This window comes from Ambystoma mexicanum, chromosome 7q (genome assembly GCF_040938575.1).
Source record: "Ambystoma mexicanum isolate Mex_15411 chromosome 7q, UKY_AmexF1_1, whole genome shotgun sequence".
Taxonomy (NCBI): domain Eukaryota; kingdom Metazoa; phylum Chordata; class Amphibia; order Caudata; family Ambystomatidae; genus Ambystoma; species Ambystoma mexicanum.
Genome location: NC_090941.1, coordinates 1047392400 through 1047405865, shown reverse-complemented (window position 1 = coordinate 1047405865; position 13466 = coordinate 1047392400). Strand labels below are relative to the sequence as shown.

Sequence of the window (13466 nt, the reverse complement as noted above, 5' to 3'; positions counted from 1 at the left end):
ACATTCCCCCTGACACCATCACACTAGAGCTAATACCTGCACCAACTCCCATGCTGAGTGTGCAATCCCACACTCCTGATACAGAGTCCACCAGGGCTCCTGCCCCAAGTGTCCAGAGCGGCGCAGGACACTCAGGATCACCACCACCTTCCAAGCGGAAGAGGAAGAGTGCTCGTCCGGCACAGGCTGATGCCCCAGACACGGCTACACAGTCCGGCCCGTCCAGGAAGCCCAGCTTCACGGATGACGAACTGAATGCACTTGTCGAGTATGTGTCCGGACATGACAACGAGATGGTCATTGTTGCAGGATCCAAGACCACACCTGCACAACGCCAGGCACACTGGCAGACCGTTGCGGACATCGTAAGTGCCCTTGGAATTGTGAGGCGCACAGCCAATGATTGCTATAAGCGCTGGAATGACCTAAAGCGCAGGGCAAAGAGTAAGCTGGCCTCAAGTCATGCCGCAACTCTAGTGACTGGAGGTGGGTCTCCAGTAGTAGACATGGAACTCACTCCACATGAGTCAGTCGCTGGGACCTACGTCACGGAGGAACAGATCCAAGGCGTGGGAGATCTGGCTGATTATGAGGCATTGTCCGGTGAGTGCACATGCATGTGTGTGTCATCCATGTGCATGGTGTGTGTGTGAGGGCTTCTGTTCGGGTGCCAGGTGAGAGTGTGTGCGCCTGAGTCGTATGGGTCAGCCATGTGCTTCATGCAATCCTTCCTGCGCAGCTGCAATCCTTCCTGCGCAGCTGCATTTGGCCATAGCAGTATCCCTTCTGCCAACAGTAGACATCTAGCCCAACTGCACGCCAGTTGCCCTTGAAGTGTCACCTTGCCACAACATATTTGCTTCTTCTTCACTGTTCATTCAGTCAGTTTGTTTGCATTCCACCACTTTCACTAGGCATGTCGCTGTCCACTAGTCACATGTCTGACATGGGTATGGTAAAGTGGAGTGACTTTGTTACCTGGATATCATTTGTACACACATGTCCCTGTGCAATTGGACCATTTCAGACTGGCAGCTCCAGGTGAAAAATCTGACCTGTTAGAAATAGAAAAGCTATTACATGCGGGAACTGGACTGAATGAATAGGTGCTGCCCTCCTCTCCATCTTCACTCAATAGCAATGGTACATGCCATCTGTGTGATGGCATGTGTGTTTCACCTGCCAATCACAGGCCAATGTGTGATGCCACTGCCAGGCAGCATGCAGAAAATGTGTTCATCTTCCATCTTGGTGTCATCAGTGTGTGCCATTTGCCTGGACTTCATACGCAGTGAGGGTGCATGCATGGGAGGGTTTTAGTCATGTGGGACATGTGTCAATCAAGTACTGGTTCTCTTGCTTCTCAGCCCTCAATGTGTGCCATGGTGCTAATGCCTGTTTCCATTTCTTTGTTTTCATGTCTTTGCAGGGGAAGACGCACCTGATACTGCTGGGGTTGTGGAGATGGTGCAGACCCAGGAGGGGTCCGAGGGCCGACCAACCACCAGTGAGGGACGTGGTGTGGTGGTGGGGGAGAACCCACAAGTGCTGCAGGTCGTGCTCTCAAGGGGTGTCTCTGGCTGCACCTCCCCCGAGCTGTACTCAGGTGTTGATTCGGATGAGACCTACGTGCCGTCGCAGGTGAGTGTTCCAGGGAGGGATTCTGTTCTGTCTCACCCACCTGCACCAGGGTCAGAACCCTCCATGGGGATGTCAGTGTTGGCAGCTACGCCTTCGGTGGTTACGGATGCAGGGTCACACTCCGCGACATCTGATCCTGTTCCTGGGCCAGCAGATCAGAGGGGGAATGCAGTCCTGCAGCCTCAGGCAGTGCCGGCACAGCAAGGCGCAGTTCGCCTTGCCCCAGACAGGTGTGGTGCCCGCCGACGTGGTGGCCGTACGCCACCCGGCAATACCGCATGGGAGCAAGCCATTTACGGTATGGCAACCCAACAGGCTGCATCATCCGAGATGATGGCTCAGGCCATGGATAGGGTGGCCACTTCCATTGTCCCCCCAGAAAGGCTGATGGAGCGACTAGAGCAGGCAACCGACTCCATCTGCCAGTCACACAGGGAGGACATGTTGGGGTCCAACAGGGACAGGCGGGCGGCACTGGCGACTCTGCAGGAGGCCATCTCCATTGAGTCCCAGGGCCACAGGGAAGCCCTGAGGCAGGAGCTCCTTCACCAGGGGACGACTCTTGTTGAGCTTGAGGCTTCAACACACCAAAGGACAGAACAGCAGCTGGAGCGTCTCACCCGTACGCTCTCAGCTGAGATGCAGGCAACGAGGGCGGAGGTCCGGGCATCCCGTGAGTTGTTGCATGGGGACCTCCGCACACTCATCCTCCAGAACCAGACCTACCACACCCGCATGCTTGCAGCCATGGAGGAGCAGACTAGGGCCTTGCGTGGGCTGCCTCCCATAGTGCAACCACCTCCGGATGCAGCTGCACAGGGTGATAATAGCGACAGCAGTGATACTCCCACAATAGGGTAGCCGTGTGGGCCATGAGCCCATGGAGGTGTTTCATCTTCCCAGGATCCACGCAGGTGGGTTCTGGTGTGCATCCTGTCCTCGGCCCTCCTGGGTGGCTTCCCCAACCCCCCCGGGCCCATCAATGGCCATTTTTGATTGTTTCTTATTTTTATTTTTATTTTGATTTCTTTTATTCCCAATTTTTTGGGGACGATCTGTTGGCTTCGATCTGTTGGCTTCGATCTGTTGGCTTCCGTGGTTCCTGTGGGCATACGCTGCATTGTGGCTGGGCACATGCAGGCTTGTAATGTATTTGGTTCAGATGCTTGGGTTTGAGTCACACACACCCCTCCTGCTTCCCATTTCCATGGGCTTGCAAAGGGTGTGCCCAAGTGACAGTGAATTACACAGTGACGTTGGACTCCCATGAGCTGTGTGGCCAGTCTGTAGTCAATACTGTGTATACATTCATAGTGCATATTGCTGTTGTGTTGTACACTGCATGTTGCATTGATGTGTAACTCTTCTTCTGTGTCTACCTCCCAATTTGCAGGTCCCTTCCTCATGTCCACACAAGGACCTCTAGTCTGGAGATGGGGACCATGTTGGCAGCAGTGCACCTACAACTCTACATGGCGACAACACTGCACAGTTGGTAGTGGTGGGAGTGCAGGCATTTCCAGGTGGTGAGACTACTAATATGTAACATTTGTGATGTCATGTTAATGGTACTACGTGCTCAAGTATGTTGTTGGTCCGGCATTGCTGTGAGCATTTCAGGTGTTGCAGGTTTCTAATAGTGCCACTGTACATAGTGAGACTGATGTCATGTTGTGGGGATTACTTTGTTTACCTGCAATTAGCATGACATGGCACGGTGTGTCGTGTGGCGGTGCTGGGGTTGGGTTGGCTGACATGGCACTGTCCTCTTGTTGCATTTTGCAAGTTGGTATTCATTTTAGCTGCTTCAATGTGTAACTTCACAAAACTGCATTGGTGGTGTCTGTGTGGGTAGGGATGCACACATTGTGACACTTCCAGGTGAACAATCTCAGGCTGACATGGTATTCCCGGTTCATTCTCCAGACATTCAGGATCAGTGTCAGGTTGAGTCATCATTGATTGTCAGATGGAATGTGCCAGGGCAGTGTGCACTCCACAGGGGTGTGATTTCTATGTGAAGTAATTAGCCACTAGCTGTGTACGGGCTGCCTCCCCCCGTGCCCTTTCCCCTCCCATGCGCAGCGGCTGTGCATGTGGTTGGGGATGTGGGGCCACCACCATGTCCACGGCCAGGCCCCGGCGTGTTGCAACGTTGTGCAGGACACATGCTGCCACTATGATCCTGCACACTACTGGGGGAGCGTATAACAGCTGCCCGCCAGAACGGTCATGGGAGCGAAAGCGTGACTTTAGCACTCCGAATGTGCGCTCCACTATGCCCCTTGTTGTAATGTGGGCTGTGTTATATCTTACCTTGGGTGGCGTGGTGGGGTTCCGAATTGGCGTCATCATGTGGGGACTGAGAGGGTAGGCACTGTCCCCTGTGGAGGTGGTGATTGGTATCATTGGTGGGGTTGTGACCTTGCTCAGTATCCAACATGCATGCATGTGCAGTGGCATACATACTCACCAAGCAGCCATGTATCGCCATGCCGCCCAGCTTCTAGGTCCCGGCTTAGGGTGGACATTCGGTAAATGAAGCTGTCGTGGGTGGAGCCGGGATAGTTGGCATATACTGAGGTGATGATTCCCTTGGCATTACATGCTACCTGCACGTTGATGGAATGCCAGTGCTTGCGGTTCCTATAGATGTGCTCAGATGCCCTGGGGGGACGTAGAGCCACATGGGTGCAGTCGATGGCACCTAGCACTTTGGGGAATCGTGCCACAGCGTAAAAATCCAGGGCGGCAGCATGCCTTTCTGCAGGTGTTCTGGGCAGGTATATGTGCCTGCGGACTGATGGGCGTGCAGTCATGATGTTCAAGACCTGGTGTAGGCAGCGTGACTGGGTGGCCTGTGACACCCCACCCACTATGGCACTTGTCCGCTGAAATGATCCAGTGGCTAAGAAGTGCAGTACATTGAGGACCTTCTCCAGGGGGCTGAGTGCTTGGGAGCACAGGGTGGGTGATGTGAGGTCATCCTCCCACTCACTCACCAGGTCCAGTATTATGTGTGGTGGAAACCTGTACCTCCCATACACCTGGTCATCAGGCATCCCGAAAAGGCTGGTTCTGGGTGTGAATATTCTGGCCCTGACTATCCTCCTCCTCCTCCTTTGGTAGCCCACTGCCACTGCTGCTAGGAACGGTATGTTCATCCTGGCGTCTGAGCTTGTTATTGTTAAAGTCCGCAATTTTATGCTTTGCGCGTGTTCTAGGCGAGCGTGTGACCCGCGCACCCCTGGAATCCAGTTCCCAGTCCAATAGCGTGTGGAAATTCACACGCACCACGGGATACAGCGTGTGACCCGCGCACCCCTGGAATCCAGTTCCCAGTCCAATAGCGTGTGGAAATTCACACGCACCACGGGATACAGGTTCGCTGACGTACTTGCGTGTGTAAGTGGCCGCGCACCCATTAAATACACGTACATAGGCCAATTGCGTGTACGCGCACTTTTGTCCAATTACACGCAATGAAATACACGTACATAGGCCAATCACGCGATGACACTCTGACGTGCAGTATTTCCACGTGTGTTCCGTCATCACGTGCTGAGTGGGGAACGCCCGTGCGGGTCACGTCAGACGCGCTTACGCGCTGAGGGACTCTGGTCCAATAGAATCGCGTATGCGTGCTGACGCGCTTACGCGCTAAGGGCCTTTCCTCGGATTTCACGCTGACGTGCAGGATTTTCACGTGCCAAATCACTCCGTATCAAGCTGGCCACCCGAAAACACACGGAACACCACGCTCCTGCCCAGAAGGCCGAGTTACTGCCCCCCAGTGCCCCGAGCAGCCTCCCACGTGCTATCTGCTGCTGCCTGCCTGCCTGCCTGCCTGCTGCCACCGTGCCCTGCCATTTGGTGCCTGCACATCAGCCATCTGCAGGGGTCCAGTTGCTGTGTCCACCCCTGCTGGAACTGAAGACTCCCAACTGGGATTACATCGCTCCACAGCCCAGCCCCAGGACCCAGTTGCCCACCCACACCTGCCTCTGGGGTTGCCATGTCGGGCACTTCCACATCTGGCACCAGTGGCAACCCCAGGCCAGAGGGGCAGAGGGGCACCAGCTTCACTGCCACCGAAGTTGGTGTCCTGGTGGAGCATGTCCTGGGGCAGTATGATGCCCTCTTTGGATCGTCCCGCGCCAGCAAGGAAGGACGGGAGAGGATCTGGGACGACTGTGTGGTTGCCATCAACGCGGAGGGGGTGGCAACCCGCAACGTCCAGAAGATCAAGAAGCGCTGGGAGGACTTGAGGTCCAGGACCCTTGTGAAGGCCCGGCGCCTCGTGGAGGGGGGCCGGGGCCGCATGAGTTCCATCCAGAAGAGGGTCCTGGAACGCGTACGCCCAGCGCTCCACGCCCAGGTCCTTGAGAGGGAGGCCCGTCTGGAGTTGAGCGGTATGTGTCCAAGCATTACTGTGTGAGACAGGGTATGTTGCGGTGTGCTGGTTCTATGATACTTGCCTGTATGTGTGCCATGGGCCATGTATGCATGTATGTGTGCAGGGACATCATGGTAATGCATGTGCGACCAGTGATGTGTGACCCACATGGTTGTTGCATGTGTTGAAATGCGGCATGGGGAGCCCTATGCAGATTTTGGACATGAGAGCATGCCAGTCTCTGTACCTGGACATGGATGGGGGTGAAGGATGGGTGCTGATGCCAGGTACATATATGGTAGCCATGTCTGTGTGCCTGACCTGCGTGTCTGTGACTTGTGCATGCCATGGATGCATGACACATGTGTGTGACAATGCACAGATTCAGTGACGCACCCAACTTACCCTTGTTTCGCCTGTGTTCGGTGTGTTTGGGGCCAGATGGATGTGACTGAGGTGAAGTGTGTGCATGTGATATGCATGAGCCATGATGCATGTGAGTTACATATCATTGAATGTTTCTAGAGTCCATTGGACATGCATGGAAATGTCCATGGCATGCACCATGCCTGTTACTGTGTGTGTTTTGCCTGGACTGACCCATGTGTTGTGGAGGGACATGATGGAAGTGTACTTTGACAGTGGTGCTCATCTGCTATTGCTTCCTGTCTAGGGGACCATTGTACAGTAGCCTGATGCTTGTGTCCTTTGTCTCCCTCTACGCAGCGGCTAGTGAAGAAGAGGGCGGAGACGGCGCTGTGGAGCAAGGCGGCAGGGATGCCCCCACGGCTGCAGCGGAAGGGGTGGGTGAGCCCCCACAGGGGCCTGCTACGGTGGGAGACGGTGAGGAGCCATCCAGGTTGGTGGTTTGCACAGAGGAGGAGGAGGCCGACACTGGTGCACACATGGGGCCTGGTGGGAGCATCCCTGCTGGTGCAAGTGGTGCAGTCCAGGGCCAGGGGCAGGAGGCAGCACAGGTCACCGTGGAGGGGCCTGTGCATGTCACTGTCCCTGACCCTGTGAGTGCACCACCATGCACCAGCAGGGATGCCCCGTCCCAGGCCCGTCCGCAGGTAGAGGGGATGTCCATGTCACCTGACTCCCCTCCACCTGCGGACGTGGTAACCCCTGGCCGCGTGGAGAAGGTCCTGATTGGGGTCGCGATGCGCACGGCTGTGATTCGTGATGACGTGCGTGCTTCCCGGGAGGAGCACGCACGTCATCACGAAGTGCACCGTGCCGACGTGGCCCAATTGGGATCGGCCATGTTCGGGGGTTTCCTGCATGTGTTGGCCAATCTGACGGCCCTCTCCTCCTCTGTGCAGGCTATCCACCGGTCGTTCTCCTTGCCGTCTTCCGGCCCAGATGCCACCAGGGCCCCCTGTGGACCTGCCCCGACCAATGCAGCCAGCTCGGTGGGGATCCCATCCCTGCCACAGTTGGGAGTCGGAGGTCCAGCAGGGGTGGACAACACAGCAAGTGGACCCCAGCAGATGGAAGATGTGACGGCATCATCGGGCAGGGCACGTGCACAACGGCGTTGGTGGTTTCCATCAGCCTGGATGCCGTCGTGCTGGCAGAGGCAGTGGCGTCGGAGGCAGCAGCGGGCTCGACGTGGGAGGCATCATGGCTCGGGGCCATCAAGATCAGAGGGGCAGGCATCGGCCGGAGGGCAGGGCAACCCTGGGATGGTGGTGTGTTCCGTGTGGGAGGAGTTTGGCCAGCGGATAGGTGCGGAGCGGCAGCGGGCGGAAGAGGAGCGGCTCGCCATGGTCAGGGCGGAGTTCTCCATGCGTCGGGCATTGAGGCGGGCTGAGTGCCTCGAGGAAGCTCGCAGGGAGTTTGAGGTGGACATGGGGTTGTCCCTGCGAGACCTCGGGGCCAGGACAGAGTCCCGCCTCCAGGACATCGACATGGAGTTCGATGATGCCCTGGCCAGCAACATCACCAAGTGAGCCGCAGGACTTGCCCGCTGCCTTTGTATATAGTTATTTAGTTAGTTAGTGCTAGGTTTCCTTTATTTATTTTTATTATTTTGGACCGCTCGGACAATGGCCATTTTTTGTACATATATTTTACATTAGTTAGTGGTAGGTTTCATTTTTGGTGTTGGGCTCATGGACCCTGGAACATTCCTGTATATAGTTTGTTTTTTTGGGAGATACATTTTTTTAATTTCTTATTGTTTTCACCATGACGTAATGGTTTTTCATTAATTTCCTATGACATGATATTGCTTTGGACAAATTCATTTTAATTTTTTATTCCTTTGTTTTTTTGTTTATCACTTTTGTTCTCGGACATGGACCATTTATTTACTTAGCCACATCGTTGTATGTTTGAAAAGTTCACTTATTTTTGGTATTTAATACATTTTTTTATATTTTCTTACACTTGTGTTATTTTCTCATTGGTTTGTTACATGTCATGATATGGGTTTTGACATTCACTTGCACCCATTGTGTATGTGTGTGTGACGGACATGTGTTCTTTTGCATATTTGGCATTGGGGTTGTGTCATGTGATTGCATTCACTATGTGGGTGGATGCAATCCTTGCCTGGGTGTTTGTGCTGGGTATGCTGGCCATTACTGCCATGATTGTGTATCGTCAGGACCTGGGGCCAGGGGGACATGTGTGGGGGCCTGCTGGCAGGTTCCCCACAGTGCTGGGGGGTGGGGGTGGTTGGAGACATGAGTGGGGGCCTGCTGGCAGGTTCCCCACAGTGCTGGGGGGTGGGGGTGGTTGGAGACATGAGTGGGGGCCTGGTGGAGGCTGCCCCTGCACTGCTGGGGGGTGGGGGTGGTGGTAGACATGGGTGGGGGCCTGGTGGAGGGTGCCCCTGGTGGCAGGGGGGTGGGGGTGATGGGGGACATGAGTGGGGGCCTGGTGGAGGGTGCCCCTGCACTGCTGGGGGGTGGGGGTGGTGGGAGACATGGATGGGGGCCTGGTGGAGGGTGCCCCTGGTGGCGGGGGGGTGGGGGTGGTGGGTGACATGAGTGGGGGCCTGGTGGAGGGTGCCCCTGGTGGCGGGGGGGTGGGGGTGGTGGGAGGCATGGGTGGGGGCCTGGTGGAGGCTGCCCCTGGTGGCGGGAGGGTGGGGGTGGTGGGAGACATGGGTGGGGGCCTGGTGGAGGCTGCCCCTGCACTGCTGGGGGGTGGGGGTGATAGGGGACATGAGTCGGGGCCTGGTGGAGGGTGCCCCTGGTGACTGGGGGGGTGGTGGGTGACATGAGTGGGGGCCTGGTGGAGGGTGCCCCTGGTGACTGGGGGGGTGGGGGTGGTGGGTGACATGAGTGGGGGCCTGGTGGAGGGTGCCCCTGGTGACTGGGGGGGTGGGGGTGGTGGGTGACATGAGTGGGGGCCTGGTGGAGGGTGCCCCTGGTGGCGGGGTGGTGGGTGACATGAGTGGGGGCCTGGTGGAGGGTGCCCCTGGTGGCGGGGGGGTGGGGGTGGTGGGAGGCATGGGTGGGGGCCTGGTGGAGGCTGCCCCTGGTGGCGGGAGGGTGGGGGTGGTGGGAGACATGGGTGGGGGCCTGGTGGAGGCTGCCCCTGCACTGCTGGGGGGTGGGGGTGATAGGGGACATGAGTGGGGGCCTGGTGGAGGGTGCCCCTGGTGACTGGGGGGGTGGGGGTGGTGGGTGACATGAGTGGGGGCCTGGTGGAGGGTGCCCCTGGATGGTGGGGGGTGGGGGTGGTGGGAGACATGAGTGGGGGCCTGGTGGAGGCTGCCCCTGCACTGCTGGGGGGTGGGGGTGGTGGGAGACATGGGTGGGGGCCTGCTGGCAGGTGCCCCACAGTGCTGGGGGGTGGGGGTGGTGGGAGACATGGGTGGGGGCCTGGTGGAGGGTGACCCTGCACTGCTGGGGTTTGGGGGTGGTGGGAGACATGAGTGGGGGCCTGGTGGAGGGTGACCCTGGTGGCTGGGGGGTGGGGGTGGTGGGAGACATGAGTGGGGGCCTGGTGGAGGGTGACCCTGCACTGCTGGGGTTTGGGGGTGGTGGGAGACATGAGTGGGGGCTTGGTGGAGGGTGACCCTGGTGGCTGGGGGTGGTGGGGGACATGAGTTGGACATGGGTGGGGGCCTGCTGGCAGGTGCCCCACAGTGCTGGGGGGTGGGGGTGGTGGGGGACATGAGTTGGACATGGGTGGGGGCCTGCTGGCAGGTGCCCCACAGTGCTGGGGGGTGGGGGTGGTGGGGGACATGAGTTGGACATGGGTGGGGGCCTGCTGGCAGGTGCCCCACAGTGCTGGGGGGTGGGGGTGCAAGGGGACATGAGTTGGTGTTCATTAGTTCAAGGAGACATGTGCCTTTGCTGGGGGGCATGCCCATGGTGGGTGGGCTGCCTGCGGGACATGACCAGGGATGCAGGGTAGTCCCCTGTGGTGTGGGCTGCCTGCAGGGGCCGTGGAGGGTGTACAGGGTACACCTGGGAGGACCCACACTGTCAAATCACATGTGGAACTTCCCGCGCACCCCTGAAATACACGCGCCCCGGCTATTCGCGTGTGGAACTTCCCGCGCACCCCTGAAATACACGCGCCCAGGCTATTCGCGTGTGGAACTTCCCGCGCACCCCTGGAATACACGCGCCCCCAGGCTATTCGCGTGTGGAACTTCCCGCGCACCCCTGAAATACACGCGCCCAGGCTATTCGCGTGTGGAACTTCACGCGCACCCTTGGAATACACATAGCCCGCTCCCCCAGGCCCGATCGCGTGAGGAACTTCACGCGAACCCCTGTAATACACGTAGCCCGCTACCCCAGGCCCGATCGCGTGAGGAACTTCACGCGAACCCCTGTAATACACGTAGCCCGCTCCCCCAGGCCCGATCGCGTGTGAAACTTCACGCGAACCCCTGAAATACACGTAGCCCGCTCCCCCAGGCCCGATCGCGTGAGGAACTTCACGCGAACCCCTGTAATACACGTAGCCCGCTACCCCAGGCCCGATCGCGTGAGGAACTTCACGCGAACCCCTGTAATACACGTAGCCCGCTCCCCCAGGCCCGATCGCGTGTGAAACTTCACGCGAACCCCTGAAATACACATAGCACGCTCCCCCAGGCCCGATCGCGTGAGGAACTTCACGCGAACCCCTGTGATGCACGTACCCTGCTGAAATCGCGTGTTAGACTTCCCGCGCACCCCGGTATACACGCACACGTATTTTTTGTCAGCGGGTTTCCGTGTTTGTGGGTACCCCTTTGCACGTCATTTTTCCTGGAGGGCCACAGTATGGGACATTCATCATGGCAGTATATAGGTGCTATTTGTTGGCGCACCTTTTGGCGCACATTTCTTACAGCCGCAGAGACGCTACCGCCTGCTTTCTTGTGGCGGTCGTGTTTGTGCCTGTGCGCTGGTTTGAGCGTGCGCTTTTTTGCCCTATTCTATTCCATGAATACGTGTTTTAGGCGAGCGTGTGGGCGTTCCGCGCACTTGTGCCCTGTACTTCCCCCGTGACGCCCACGTTTTGGCAAGTTGTTCCCCATTCCGAGTGTTACGCCCGTGTTACGCCTACTTTTGTTGCGTGCGCCGCGCTATGTGCGAATTTCGCTGTGGCCTGTGCGATTTTCGCTGTGACCTGGCGCACGCTGTTAGATGGCCTGTGCGCCAACGTGCGCCGCACACTTTTTTATCGCACATCCGCTGGTTTTCTCGCGCATGGCCTTCCATGAATCGACGTGCGCTGCTTTTCGTGCGATTTTCACAATTGCACTGCGATTTTCGCTATTCCACTGCGATTCGCACGTTTTTGCCCACTTGCGCCGCGCTAATTATTCCATGAATCGGCCTGTCAGTGTGAAAATGTTAAGATGTTTGTGTTGCAATGCTTGACAACGTCATGCTTTATGTATGTGAGGAAAAGGTTACATTCTGCCCAAAATAAACGCGTTTTGTTGTTGTAAGCTATGAACATGTAAACATACGACAGTTTAAAACTATTCGGTGTGATATATTTAATAGTCCAAGAGGGGGGGCATAGATTTACGAAGTTAACTAGAGCAGTGTGTGCTATGAAGATAAAAATGCCCCATTGCAGTTCTTAGAAACGTTAAGAACGTCTTGAAGGAAACAATTGTCTCTTAAATGGGCAATCATTTATAAATCGCTCCCATTTTAAACGCTCTTCTTGCAGAAAGAAAGTGATAGTTCTTAGGGGCCCGCAAGGAGGGGCGGTGGTATTTGTTTTAAGAGCACCGCACCAGGAGGTTGAGGGGTGGCACATTGCCTCACTAGAACTAACAAAAAGGGAGACTCATTCATGAAGCAGCAAAGTCCCTTATATGCTGGAGCCAGGCAGTTGGTGTTTGCTGGCCCCCTGGGCAGCTGCATGGACTGCCCATTCCTTGAGCCGGCCCAGCAAGGCTGCCACCCTCGTGGCGGACCTGATCGAAGCCACTGTCACGTGGTTCAACTGAAGTGCGCTGGTACTAGATGAACTCCATCTAGTATATTACTGTCTTTCTCTCAATCTCTCCCTATCGCTTTTTTATTTTCCTTTCACACAACGTTTGTTCTCCTGTCCTGTCCTTTTCTTTCTGTTTCTACTTCTTGTATCGGTATAAATCATTGTTTGCCCCGCACCCCTCTTTTCTCCAATCTCCTTCCTCATGAATGGGAAACACAACTGTCTTCTTAAAATGTATCCGAGCCGGGGTCTATATTCTGCAGGTGGGACTATCGCGCAATGTACCGCACACAAACAAGCAAATGTTGCCCAAACAGCAGATCATGAACCCAGTCGCTAATTAAGGAGGGAGCAGTACAACGCGCAGTTCCAAGTCAGGCCCGTCTGGCCCCAGGCAGAAAAGAGAAATACAGCAGCCACTGTGATAGCGAACTACAGAGGACGCCCTGGATGTTCATTCAGCGTTTATGATGTATGTATCCTTCCCTCCAAGACCAACGAAAGAGGCCCTATGCCTGACCGGTGGGTCAGTCCAGCACTGACTGCACATTGGGGGCACAGGGGGTGGCCCCTCCTGTGTCTGTCCTCCCCTACCTGCCGGGGCGCCCTTTAGTGGCTGTCGGTCGTATCCCGTCGCCTTGACTCTCTGCGCCCCTCTCCAGGCTCTCTGAGGCTGCTGGCACCCAGCACCGGCAATTATACTGTAGTAGCGAGACTCAGACCAGGAAACCGAAAACGGGCGCAGGCTGATCACTTTCGCTTCCTATCATAACCCTCCCATTCCTCAGAGCGGAAAAGCATTGATAGGACCAGGGAAGACCAGTGGGAGGGGTTTGGTACCGAGGGCCTTCCCGTGCATGGTGTTGTTCCGGCTTTGAAAGTGCGTCCCAGCCAGCCTGATAACAGTTCCAGAATTCGCTCCCCTTTCGGCACTTCTGCCCCTCCCACGCTGCCCTGCTTAGCTCTCAAGGGTTTCGTTTCTCGATGTTCGTCCTTCTTCCGAATTAGACGC

At 56.6% G+C, this 13466-nt stretch overlaps 1 protein-coding gene across 1 annotated transcript in view; it reads right to left on the bottom strand.

Annotated features, from left to right (window-relative positions):
- LOC138528595 (sacsin-like) overlaps positions 1 to 13170 on the bottom strand; it is a 472485-nt gene extending 459315 nt beyond the window's left edge. Inside the window, exon 1 of the mRNA XM_069640375.1 lies at positions 13049 to 13170. The gene's annotated coding sequence lies outside the window, so the exon portion shown is untranslated. The remainder of the gene's footprint in view (positions 1 to 13048) is intronic.
- Positions 13171 to 13466: the final 296 nt, after the last annotated feature.